The 12,616-nt window shown below is 44.0% G+C and overlaps 2 protein-coding genes across 4 annotated transcripts in view; one reads left to right on the forward strand and one right to left on the reverse strand.

The window, feature by feature from the left end:
- The window catches only part of LOC126167862 (organic cation transporter protein-like), a 313,728-nt gene extending 304,563 nt beyond the window's left edge, over positions 1–9,165 (reverse strand). For both annotated transcript variants that reach the window (XM_049920514.1, XM_049920511.1), the window contains exon 1: positions 9,126–9,165. The gene's annotated coding sequence lies outside the window, so the exon portion shown is untranslated. The remainder of the gene's footprint in view (positions 1–9,125) is intronic.
- LOC126167908 (organic cation transporter protein-like) overlaps positions 1–12,616 on the forward strand; it is a 168,842-nt gene that overhangs the window by 20,857 nt on the left and 135,369 nt on the right. The gene's annotated exons all lie outside the window — the stretch shown is intronic.

Genomic DNA, 12,616 nt, shown 5'->3' on the forward strand with positions numbered 1-12,616 from the left:
CAACGAGGATGGAGGAGGAGAGAATAACATCGGGAGTAGAGTTGGATTCGGGACGGGTGTGCTGGGGGATGGGGATGAGGTCGCCGTGAAGGGTGGAGAGGAACTGATGCCACCGCCGTAACTGGGCAGCGGAACGACTATGGATGTTGAGGTCGGCGGCGATCACGTAGGAGGAGAAGGTACGGTCGATGTGGGAGAGGAAGTCGAAGGGAATAGGAGCGTTGGGGCGGACATAGATGGTGGCGCAGGTAACGGTAAGGCCGGGGAAGAAGAGACTAAGGATCTGGTGTTCGGTGGGGTCGGGAAGGAGAGGTTGGAGCCGAACGGGGATCTGGCGGTGGTGCCCTACGGCAACTCCGCCACGCGCAATCAGGAGGGGAGTATCGGAGCGGTGGAGGAGGTAGGGCGAAGTGTGGACTGTGAGGTGGGGTTGCAGGAAGGTTTCATTGAGGAGGAAGGCATCCACGCGGTGGGTGGCAAGGGTGTGCAGGAAGAGGGTCTTGTTGGCGGGAAGGGAGCGTATGTTGTTGAAAAGGATACGGTGCTGTCGCGCCATGATAGGGATTTAAACGAGGGTGTCAAGACGGGAGAAGGTTCGGAGGAACATCCGCAACTGAGTATTATACCGGAGGTTGAAAATACCGCTACAGTTGTAAGGTTATTTTATTCAGAACACGACCGGTTTCGGGCTCTCATACGCCCATCTTCAGGTGTTGTACTGAAATTAGCAAGAGACGGGAGATAATTTTTACATGCAGCAATACACATAAACAAACAAAAAAATCCATAAAAGAATTTAAAAACCACCGGTAGGGCTAGGTGATTTAAAACCGAAGTCGATGCCAAAGTGACACCAGACAGTACTATGGACACTGCTGCCATCTGTTGACGGGAAGAAGAATGCGGGACCACTAGCCCGGCCGTTCACAATTAGAATTAGTGATTTACATTTAAAATGAAAAATGAAAAAAGAACGTTATATAGAAAATTACACGAAGAACGTTAAAAATTCAGTATTCACGGTAAAGGAACATGTTGAACAGGACAGTACAGAACTGTAGTAAAATTGAGTGGAAGCTAGCGAAATAAAATTTATGTATACACCGTAAACGCAATGAAATTTTTCCCTTTACACGAGTGGTATGCAGTGAAGGTAAAACATGTGGAATCCGTGAAAATTCTATATCAGCCCGGCCAGCAAAAATTTGTACCGCACGCCTCCTAAATGCAATGACTTAAGCGCTACACAGGAATTGAAAGAAAAATAGGTTTTTACTGTTGTTGGGAACACTAACGACTGTAATTACTTCAAAGAGTAATGGAATATTTGCGTCGCTTCATTAATGAGCATAATACGCAATAGACTAGAACTGTGTAGAAATGCGAAAGCAATCCAGCAATGAAGAAACTTTTGCAGAAGTGGGAACATGACGAGATAGCAGCTGATTAGAGCTGAAGTGCGATAATCCCGCTCTAAGTGCACCCGTCTTAACAGCAATCGCACATCGATTTGTGGGACATATAAATGGTATCGGCAATGATAAGATACACTTCAATGTTAAGAGGCTGATAGACAAGTTTTGTGCCGTCAAAGTCTGATGTTGTCTTTTTGGATTAACTGCAACGAAATATCGTTCTGTACTTTGCAGTTCGGTACCACAATTTATTTCTAACATCCCATCGGTGACCGGATCACTAGAGTTGAGGGTTGGGTTGTTTGGGGAAGTAGACCAGACAGCGAGGTCATCGGTCTCATCGGATTAGGGAAGGACGGAGAAGGAAGTCGGCCGTGCCCTTTCAAAGGAACCATCCCGCCATTTGCCTGGAGCGATTTAGGGAAATCACGGAAAACCTAAATCAGGATGGCCGGACGCAGGATTGAACCGTCGTCCGCCCGAATGCGAGTCCAGTATGCTAGCCACTGCGCCTCCTCGCTCGGTCAGATCACTAGAGTCGGAGTACAAGCTCGGTTAGGAGAGGACTTGAAACGAACTCAGCCAGAAGGTCCTTTGCGAAGGAAGATCCCGATAATCGCCTCCAGCGATGTAGGAAACCACGGAAAACTCGAATCAGGGTGGCAGGACAGGGGATTTGAACCGCCATCCTGCGAGAACAGTGTTCACCACTGCGCTCATTGCAGTCTTGCCTACGACGTTTAATTTCCGTTTACATGCTTGTTGTGTAGCGACAATAACTTTCTATATCGATTGATAAATTCTAAATGTTTATTGCGAAAGTATATCCCCGAAAATTATTGCGAGTCGCACATGCCCATTAGTAGTAACAATACTGCTTAAACTACACTCCTGGAAATTGAAATAAGAACACCGTGAATTCATTGTCCCAGGAAGGGGAAACTTTATTGACACATTCCTGGGGTTGCGAATGGTCCTCGCCGATACCCCAGGAGCAACAGTGTCCCTAATTTGCTGGGAAGTGGCGGTGCGGTCCCCTACGGCACTGCGTAGGATCCTACGGTCTTGGCGTGCATCCGTGCGTCGCTGCGGTCCGGTCCCAGGTTGACGGGCACGTGCACCTTCCGCCGACCACTGGCGACAACATCGATGTACTGTGGAGACCTCACGCCCCACGTGTTGAGCAATTCGGCGGTACGTCCACCCGGCCTCCCGCATGCCCACTATACGCCCTCGCTCAAAGTCCGTCAACTGCACATACGGTTCACGTCCACGCTGTCGCGGCATGCTACCAGTGTTAAAGACTGCGATGGAGCTCCGTATGCCACGGCAAACTGGCTGACACTGACGGCGGCGGTGCACAAATGCTGCGCAGCTAGCGCCATTCGACGGCCAACACCGCGGTTCCTGGTGTGTCCGCTGTGCCGTGTGTGTGATCATTGCTTGTACAGCCCTCTCGCAGTGTCCGGAGCAAGTATGGTGGGTCTGACACACCGGTGTCAATGTGTTCTTTTTTCCATTTCCAGGAGTGTATACTGAAGAGCCAAAGAAATTAGTACACCTGCCTAGTATCGTGTAGTGCCCCCGCGACCACGCGGAAGTCCCGCAACACGACGTGGAATTGACTCGAATAATGTCTGAAGTAGAGCTGGAGGGAACTGACACCATGAATCCAGCAGGGTTCTCCATAAATCCATTACAATCCGAGATAGTGGAGATCTCTTCTGAACAGCACGTTGCAAAGCATCCCAGATATTCTCAGTAATGTTCATGTCTGGGGAGTTTGGTGGCCAGGGGAAGTGTTTAAACTCAGAAGAGTGTTCCTGGAGCCACTCTGTAGCAATTCTGGACGCGTGGGATGTCGCATTGTCCTGCTGGAATTGTCCAAGTCCGTCGGAATCCACAATGGACATTAATGAATGCAGGTGATCAGACAGAATGCTTACGTGCGTATTACCTGTCAAAGAGTCGTATCTAGACGTACCAGGGGTCCCATATCATTCCAACTGCGCACCCCCCACACCATTATAGAACCTTCACCTGCTTGAACAGTCCCCTACTGACATGCAGGGTCCATGGATTCACGAGGTCATCCCCACACCCGTACACGTCCATCCGCTCGATACAATTCGAAACGAGACTCGTGCGTCCAGGCAACATGTTTCCAGTCATCGTCTCGATGTTGACGGGTCCAAGCGAGGCGTAAGGCTTTGTGTCGTTCAGTCATCAAGGCAACACGAGCCCATATCGATGATGTTGTGTTGAATGGCTCGCTCGCTGACACTTGATGATGGGGCAGCATTGAAATCTGCAGCAGTTTGCGGGAGCGTTGCACGTCTGTCACGTTGAACGATTCTCTTCGGTCGGGTCGTTGGACCCGTTCTTGCAGGATCCTTTTCCGACTGCGGTGACGTCGCAGATTCGATGTTTTACTGGATTCCTGATATTCACGGTACACTCGCGAAATGGTCGGACGGGAAAATTCCCACTTCATCGCTACCTTGGAGATGCCGTGTCCCATCACTCGTGCGCCGACTATAATACCACATTCAAACTCACTTAAATGTTGATAACCTGCCATTGTAGTAGCAGTAACCAATTTAACAACTGCGCCATACACTTTTTGTTCTATACAGGCGTTACCGACTGCAGCGCCGTTTCTTTTGCGCTTTAGTGTATGTAGACAGTGTGGCTTATTACCACAGCTGAATGATTTTTCCAAAGATGTGCGTACAGATATTGTGGATGATGGCAACGAATGGATATGTTGCTCTGTATCCATGGGTAGTATTATGAATAAAAAAGGTACAGCTTCGATATTGAATAAATTTACTGCAGTGAATTCAACTAAAATTATGGAAGAACTTTGGAACAGGAAGCAACAAGTAGGATGGATAAAGGAAATAAGGGAGCATACGAAAGAATTAGAATTAATCCTAGACGATTTACAAAACAAAACACAAAATTTAAAGAAGCTGGAAAACATAAAAATAAGACTTAGGTCAAAAATAGACAAACGACATACAATGGAAAGGGTATTTAGAGATGAGGCATGACAAAAAAAGATCAGACCGATTGGAAAGGTACTGGGCAATTTGGAAAGAAACTTTTGAAGAAGATGATCAGAAAACGATTGATTGAAGTTGTGCAATGAGGCCGTAAAGCAGAAGAAGAATAAGAATTAAGTTAAAACATCTCTGCTTGAAACTCTTTTATCTGTAGTAGCCTTGAAGGCGATCATTTTACAATACATTTTATTTAAAAATAACTCGACTTCCGTTATTACATTTCTTCAGGGGTACTTGGTTCAAATGGCTCTGAGCACTATGGGATTTAACTTCTAAGGTCATCGGTCCCCTAGAACTTAGAACTACTTAAACCTAACTAACCTAAGGACATCACACACATCCATGCCCGAGGCAGGATTCGAACCTGCGATCGGAGCGGTCGCGCGGTTCCAGACTGTAGTGCCTAGAACCGTTCGGCCACTCCGGCCGGCTTCAGGGGTACTTATGAATTAGATTAGTGACTTGTTTATCGACAGAGATTTTCTACACACTTAATCTACCAAATGAGGTACCGAAATGGTTAAGAGACTAGCATTGCCATACAGTTTTAGGTTTACCGTGAATTTTCTGAATCGGCTAATGCGAATTCTTGGATGGTTCTTTTGTCTTCTATGAGTGTGTGGTACGTCTCGAATCGCCTCTGCAAACTTGTAGATAGATGGAACCGAGTATAAACAGTAAGAGAGAGCTAGGTATTAACGTCCCGTCAACGGAAACTGGCGATGCTATACGCTTTACTGCCCCGTTTCGTATTCGTGTGCAGGTCGCGTAGGTAGCCTAGGGGGGATCGCGAATTTATTTGGTATTTCTATTTTTTTCACTTAAATTGTCTGCAATGTTCGAATACAACTGATGCGCTGACAACCTTGAGGGCCTGAAGTACACCGCTGTCGATTTCAAACTCCTGATATCCGTTGATCTTTTTGGAGAACCAGCTTTATCAGTCCTGTACCTCTACGCTGTATGTATACGATTCGCCCATCTCTTCATAAAAGCTGGAAGCTATTGGACGAATGCTCTACCATAACCTCACATTCCGTTGTTTCAGCATTCCAGTCTGTAAAATGCACGCCGAAGATTTCTTGCTATGAGCTGTTGTTTGAAGTAATATTATAATTCATTGGAGTCGTGGGAGACCGCCGGCCGCGGTGGCCACGTGGTTCTAGGCGCTGCAGTCCGGAACCGCGCGACTGCTACGGCCGCAGGTTCGAATCCTGCCTCGGGCATGGATGTGTGTGATGTCCTTAGGTTAGTTAGGTTTAAGTAGTTCTAAGTTCTAGGGGACTGATGACCTCAGATGTTACGTCCTACAGTGCTCAGAGCCATTTCAACCATTTTTTTTTTTTTTCGTCGGAGACCACCAGTTTCTTCAAGTTACATCGAAGGAGACCACAATTTGCTACTTGAAAAATCTAGTGCACAGATTCGTAGGTGGGAGGCAAATACCAATCTTGGAACACAAAGACTCAACAAAACTACCTGATTAAACTCGAAACAAATAAACTAAGACTACTAGATTTTATTGTAAAGTGAACAGACGTTTTATCTGAAACTCAAGTCTGAGAATGTGCTTAATGAATGAGGACCATGAAGTATTACGATAGGTCCTAATTCCGTGTGTGGTGCATTTAGTATCTGTTCTTATGTTCTGATTCTAGTTTCACATTAACTACAGACTACATAGCAGTCAAATGGTTCAAATGGCTCTAAGCACTATTGGACTTAACATCCGTGGTCATCAGTCCCCTAGACTCAGAACTACTTAAACCTACCTCACCTACTGACATCATACACATCCATGCCCGAGGCAGGATTCGAACCTGCGACCGTAGCAGCAGCGCGGTTCCGGACTGAAGCGCCTAGAACCGCTTGGCCACCTCGGGCGGCCATAGCACTCGAAAAGACGCTATTGTCACTAGCGTATATGTGAAAATTTTGTGGAGTAACACTAATAATAATAATTCAAAATATTAATCAAAATTTCATAACATATTGTGGATTCATGACTTTTATAGGAAATATAGGGTTGTGAGACTCGATTAAAAAGCAAGTCAAACGTATGAGGCTTGTGGTTTGCCTACAGATACGATTTTCACAACTAATTCTTTTTCTCAATACTTTGTATCTGTGCTTCGGGCTCCTGTGTTTCTCAGTGTCTCAATTGATTCTGGCGTGCCGAATAGGATCGTCACCTCAGCAGCGGTGGTTGTTCCCATAAAATGCGCTGACCGAGGAGACCCTACACGTACGCGCTGCCTATGAACAGCCAATGAGGACCGTGGGAGAGAAGTCGCTTGTTGACTGCTGGAACGCCGGACCAAGTTACAACGACGCTCCCTCTGGCTCCAGCCTCCAGCTAGGCATGATGTGCATTGTTGCACTGTCTCCTCTTCCTCCTGATATTTTCGAATTTCGTCCAGAAACAAAAACCACATATGTGAGGTTATAATTACATTACAGTTACTCACGGAGGTCCAGTGTGGGCTTCAAGTATCGTTCGGCAGCGAAACTTTGTACGTATGGTAATACGTTAACGCAGAATCGATTTACGCCGAAAAAAATATTTCCAGTTTTGGCCACCATGTTCAAATCTGGCGGTGTATAGCAAATCATCGACGTTTTCGGTGTTCATATTGAGCAAACTGTGTAAGCATCGGTTAATAATAAAATCATATTATGGCTTTCTCACTTGTTTGACCTTTTCTGCCCATGTACGTTACTAATCCGTTACATGTAAAAACATTTCCATACTTTTTTTGCGTTCACAGTCCAAATTTGCACCTGGTGGCCAAGACTGAAATTAACGTTTACCAGTGTAAGTCGGTTCCGCACTAACGCTTTAGATTTTCTTCGAAGGCTCGCTCGTGGTCTCGCGGTAGCGTTCTCGCTTCCTGAGCTCGGGATGCCGGGTTCGATTCTCGGCGGGGTGAGGAATTTTTCCTGCCTCTAGATGACTGGGTGGTGTTGTGTCGTCCTCATCATCATCATTTATTCCCATTACGGTCGGAGGAAGGCAACGGCAAACTACCTCCACTAGGACCTTGCCTAGTACGGCGGTGCGGGTCTCCTGCATCGTTCCCCTACGCTCTGTCACGGAGTATGGGACTTCATCATCATCATTCGCTGACATACGGTAATTACATCCCACAATGGACCTCTGTGACTAGCTGAACTTTAATTATAACCGCTCGGTACTTCCATGATACTCTTGCCTGGCTAATGGTCTGGCATTCCGACTTGAGCGCGCCCAGTTTTATTCCGTACACCAGAATACATGAAACTGCGCTTAAATAAAGCTTTAATTTCCAAAATAACTTCCTTCAGATGCCCATACCCTCATGAATCCTGCTCAGGATCCACCTTCACCTGTACACTTGTACTTTTCGAAGACTACGAGAGAACCGTTCGGTAATTCCTTATGCATACATCTGCATGAAAGTTATAATGAACTTCCTGTTATTTACTGACTTACCTTCATACTCACTGACCCGCACCTAATGAGTCTATTGCCTGGACAGGTATTCTGTGTTACGGAAGTTGTGTTGTGTTAATATCATCCACAAGCGAGGAAAAACATTTCCACTTGTTCCTTCGATTTAAATTTAATGTTTCTTAGCGTCTCTGTAAAATTTCCGTTAGGGCTACGTTGACCTGTTAGATTGTAGCAACGCATCTCTAAATTCCTTCAATGTCTCCTTTCTGTAGACTTGATCTGGACTCTAAGCACTGGAGTAATATTCTAAGAGAGGCCCAACTAGAGTCATAGATGTACGATGTTTTTCCTTAACAGATGCACCCGAGGCCAGCCGGAGTGGCCGTGCGGTTCTAGGCGCTACAGTCTGGAGCCGAGCGACCGCTACGGTCGCAGGTTCGAATCCTGCCTCGGGCATGGATGTGTGTGATGTCCTTAGGTTAGTTTGGTTTAATTAGTTCTAAGTTCAGGTTCGAATCCTGCCTCGGGCATGGATGTGTGTGATGTCCTTAGGTTAGTTTGGTTTAATTAGTTCTAAGTTCTAGGGGACTGATGACCTCAGAAGTTAAGTCGCATAGTGCTCAGAGTCATTTGATTTTGCGCCCTACTTTCTCAGAATTCTTCCAAAAAATGTTAAGTCTTCCACTTTCTTACTGCTGATTTCAAGCGTTCATTCTGTTTCATGCGACTCCGAAGTGTGATATAGGCCATTACTCTGTGTGACAAGTTGGAGAAATTTTCCATTAATGCTCTGCTCGCGTACTGTTTGTATTGTCATTATCTCGCAGATATTGTGTAAGTAGTTCTGCAGTTACTTGCAATCGCCTAGCGACGATAAATTCCTGTAAACAGCAGCTTTGTCTGCGAATAGTCTGAGACTATGATCCTTTCTAATAAATTCTTTATGTTAAATGAAAATATTATTGATTCTAATATTTTGTTGAACATGCAGTAAACTAATCTAATTCTGCTAAATCGTCCTTATTTCCACACAATTATTGTGATTATACGAGTAACATACTGATCTAAATAATTTGCACTTTTCATGGCCCAAGAAGAACGGTACACACAATGGGCAGCTGAAAACACGCAACTCGAAGATAGTAATTGACTTATAGTGAATCAGATGAACATTCTATACTGGTTAATTACTCACTAATGAATATTTACCTGTAAAATGTCTTTCGTAGTTGACGTGAAGATAACGGATGAACGCGTATGCACTGAATCAGAAACGGATGTCGGTCTGCTTTTGTACAAGCTATAGTTACGTAAGTCAGTATGCTGCGGTGTCATCAACTGCCTATCCCTGTGAACGCCCTTAGCAACTCCGCCACGTCAGCATTCCACGTGTCACGTGTTCCCCCTTCTTCAGGCCTATTACTTCCCACGTATTGGCTCCTCCAGCTGGCTCTTCTATTTTTTTGCCGTCTGAGAATGGCTCAGGTCAACACAAATAGATTACTGGTGACCCGGCGGAACTGGGTTGCGGCTCCCTTCTCCAGAGCGGCCAGACAATTAACTACAATACGGTAGGTCGCGCCACGCCGGCGCTGCTGACGTCACTCCAGCAACAACTGCTGCTGCCAGCGCACGACGCTTTCAGTTAGCCGCAAAGGCGCAAACTAAGCAGTGGAAACATGGGTGATAAAAAAGGGGACAGATCTGATGCTAAACACTACCGCCCAATCTCACTTCTAACAGCTTTATCCAAAATTCTCAAAAAAGTAATGTATTCAAGAGTAGCACCACATATTTGAAAAAATGAAGTACTATCAAAATGTCAATTTGGTTTTCAGAAAGGCTTTTCAACAGAAAATGCTATATATGCTTTCACTAATCAAATATTAAATGCAATGAATAACCGAACATCATCCATTGGGATATTTTGTGAGCTCTCAAAGGCTTTTGATTGTGTGAATGATGAAATTCTTCTAGATAAGCTTAAGTATTGTGGTGTGAGTGGGACAGTGCACAAATGGTTTATTTCATACTTAACTGGAAGAATGCAGAAGGTGGAAATTAACAGTACAGATAGTGTACAAAAACCAGCAGAGTCCTGTAAATGGGAGTATCAAGAATGGTGTCCCACAAGGTTCAGTCTTGGGTCCCTTATTGTTCTTAATATACAGAGTGTTACAGAAAGGTACGGCCAAACTTTCAGGAAACAGTCCTCACACACAAAGAAAGAAAATATGTTATGTGGACATGTCTCCGGAAACGCTTACTTTCCATGTTAGAGCTCATTTTATTACTTCTCTTCAAATCACATTAATCATGGAATGGAAACACACAGCAACAGAACGTACAAGCGTGACTTCAAACACTTTGTTACAGGAAATGTTCAAAATGTCCTCCGTTAGCGAGGATACTCCGTCGCATGGAATCTCTGATGCGCTGATGCAGCCCTGGAGAATGGCGTATTGTATCACAGCCGTCCACAATACGAGCACGAAGAGTGTCTACATTTGGTACCGGGGTTGCGTAGACAAGAGCTTTCAAATGCCCCCATAAATGAAAGTCAAGAGGGTTGAGGTCAGGAGAGCGTGGAGGCCATGGAATTGGTCCGCCTCTACCAATCCATCGGTCACCGAATCTGTTGTTGAGAAGCGTACGAACACTTTGACTGAAATGTGCAGGAGCTCCATCGTGCATGGACCACATGTTGTGTCGTACTTGTGAAGGCACATGTTCTAGCAGCACAGGTAGAGTATAGAGTATCCCGTATGAAATCATGATAACGTGCTCCATTGCGCGTAGGTGGACGAAACTAAAATGAGCTCTTACATGGAAATTAAGCGTTTCCGGGCACATGTCCACGTAACATCTTTTCTTTATTTGTGTGTGAGGAATGTTTCCTGAAAGTTTGGCCGTACCTTTTTGTAACACCCTGTAGATTAATGACTTGCCACTCTATATTCATGAAGATGCAAAATTTGTTCTTTTTGCTGATGATACAAGTATAGTAATCACACCCAAGAAGCAAGAATCAGCTGAGGAAATTGCAAATAATGTCTTTCAGAAAACTATTAAGTGGTTCTCTGCAAATGTACTCTCACAAAATTTTGAAAAAACACAGTATACAATTCTGTACAGTAAATGGCATAACACCATTGATAAATATAGACTATGAACGGAAGTCTGTTGCTAAGGCAGAATACTCAAAATTTCTGGGTGTGTGAGAAATTGAATTGGAAGAAACACATTGATGATCTGCTGAAACGGTTAGGTTCAGCTACTTATGCTATTAGGGTTATTGCAAGTTGTGGTGGTAAACATATCAGTAAATTAGCCTACTGTGCCTATTTTCATTCACCTACTATGCCTATTTTCATTCATTGCTTTCATATGGCATCATAATTTGGGACAATTCGTCATTAAGAGAGAAAGTATTCATTGCAGAAAAGCGTGTAATCAGAATAATAGCTGGTCACCTTGCAGACATTTATTTAAAGAACTCGGGATATTCACATTACCTTCGAAATACATATATTCACTTATGAAATATGTCATTAATAACCCATCCCAATTCAAAAATAACAGCGAAGTGCATAGCTACAACATTAGAAGAAAGGATGATATTCACTACTCTGGATTAAATCTCACTTTGGCACAGAAAGGAGTGAATTATGCTGCCACAAAAATCTTTGGTCATTTGTCAAATAGTAATAAAAGTCTGACAGATAGCCAACCAATATTTAAAAGCAAACTAAAAGAATTTCTGAGTGACAACTCCTTCTACTCAAGAGATGATAGATTCATAGATATGAAGTAGTGAATGTAAAAAAAAAAAAAAAAAAAAAAAAAAAAAAAAATTATTATTATTTTGTGTAAAGAAAACTTATGTTAAAGGGACACGTTCCACATCATTACGAAATGTCGTATTCATGATCTGTGGAACAAAGATTAATGTATGTATGTATGTATTACATATTATGCTCCTAAGGGGCAAACCGTCAGACGGGCATAGTATCGAAATTCCCTGACGAAGTGAACATCTTGTGTGTATTCTGATGTGGCTACTGAATGTTGTCAAGACCAAGCGTTGCGGGAATCTCTCAAGATAGGTGTTTTTGCTGCATGTCAACGTCCCAGGTTGCCTCCTGCACAGAACTTGTTGCTGTTTTGGCCTGTTTAATTTAGCCTCGCCTTCAGTATTCTAACTTGGCACTAAGTGGCTTTATCCTTTTTTTCCGGTGAAGAAACCATTGCACAGTTTCCATTTCTAGAATGATGATGAGGTAATTTTCAAACAGTCGAAATGAAGACTTTTATAAACAAGTCATCGATCGTTGGTAAAAATGTGCGTGAGACACAAGATGGCCAAAAAGAATAAGTTCTAATTACCATCTCGAAAAAAATCGTGTTAGGACCATCAAACTTGACGATGGTACTCTCCTAAGGCACAGTTTCTCTGGCGTTTCAGCAGATATCTGCAATTTCGTGGTTGCAATGTGTGTGTAGCTGGAGTCAGCCAAAACAGACACTAATCACTAAGTGTTTCATACGACACCCATCATCGACGCAAAGTGACGGTTTGTTTCCTGTTACATACAAAATCATTTTTAAAGCGGAATTTTAGATGCTCATTCGATAGAGCGGTCCCAAATTAGTCTAGATCTCTTCTGAACAGCACGTTCAAGGCATCTCAGACATGCTCA

Source organism: Schistocerca cancellata, chromosome 1 (genome assembly GCF_023864275.1).
Source record: "Schistocerca cancellata isolate TAMUIC-IGC-003103 chromosome 1, iqSchCanc2.1, whole genome shotgun sequence".
Lineage (NCBI taxonomy): Eukaryota > Metazoa > Arthropoda > Insecta > Orthoptera > Acrididae > Schistocerca > Schistocerca cancellata.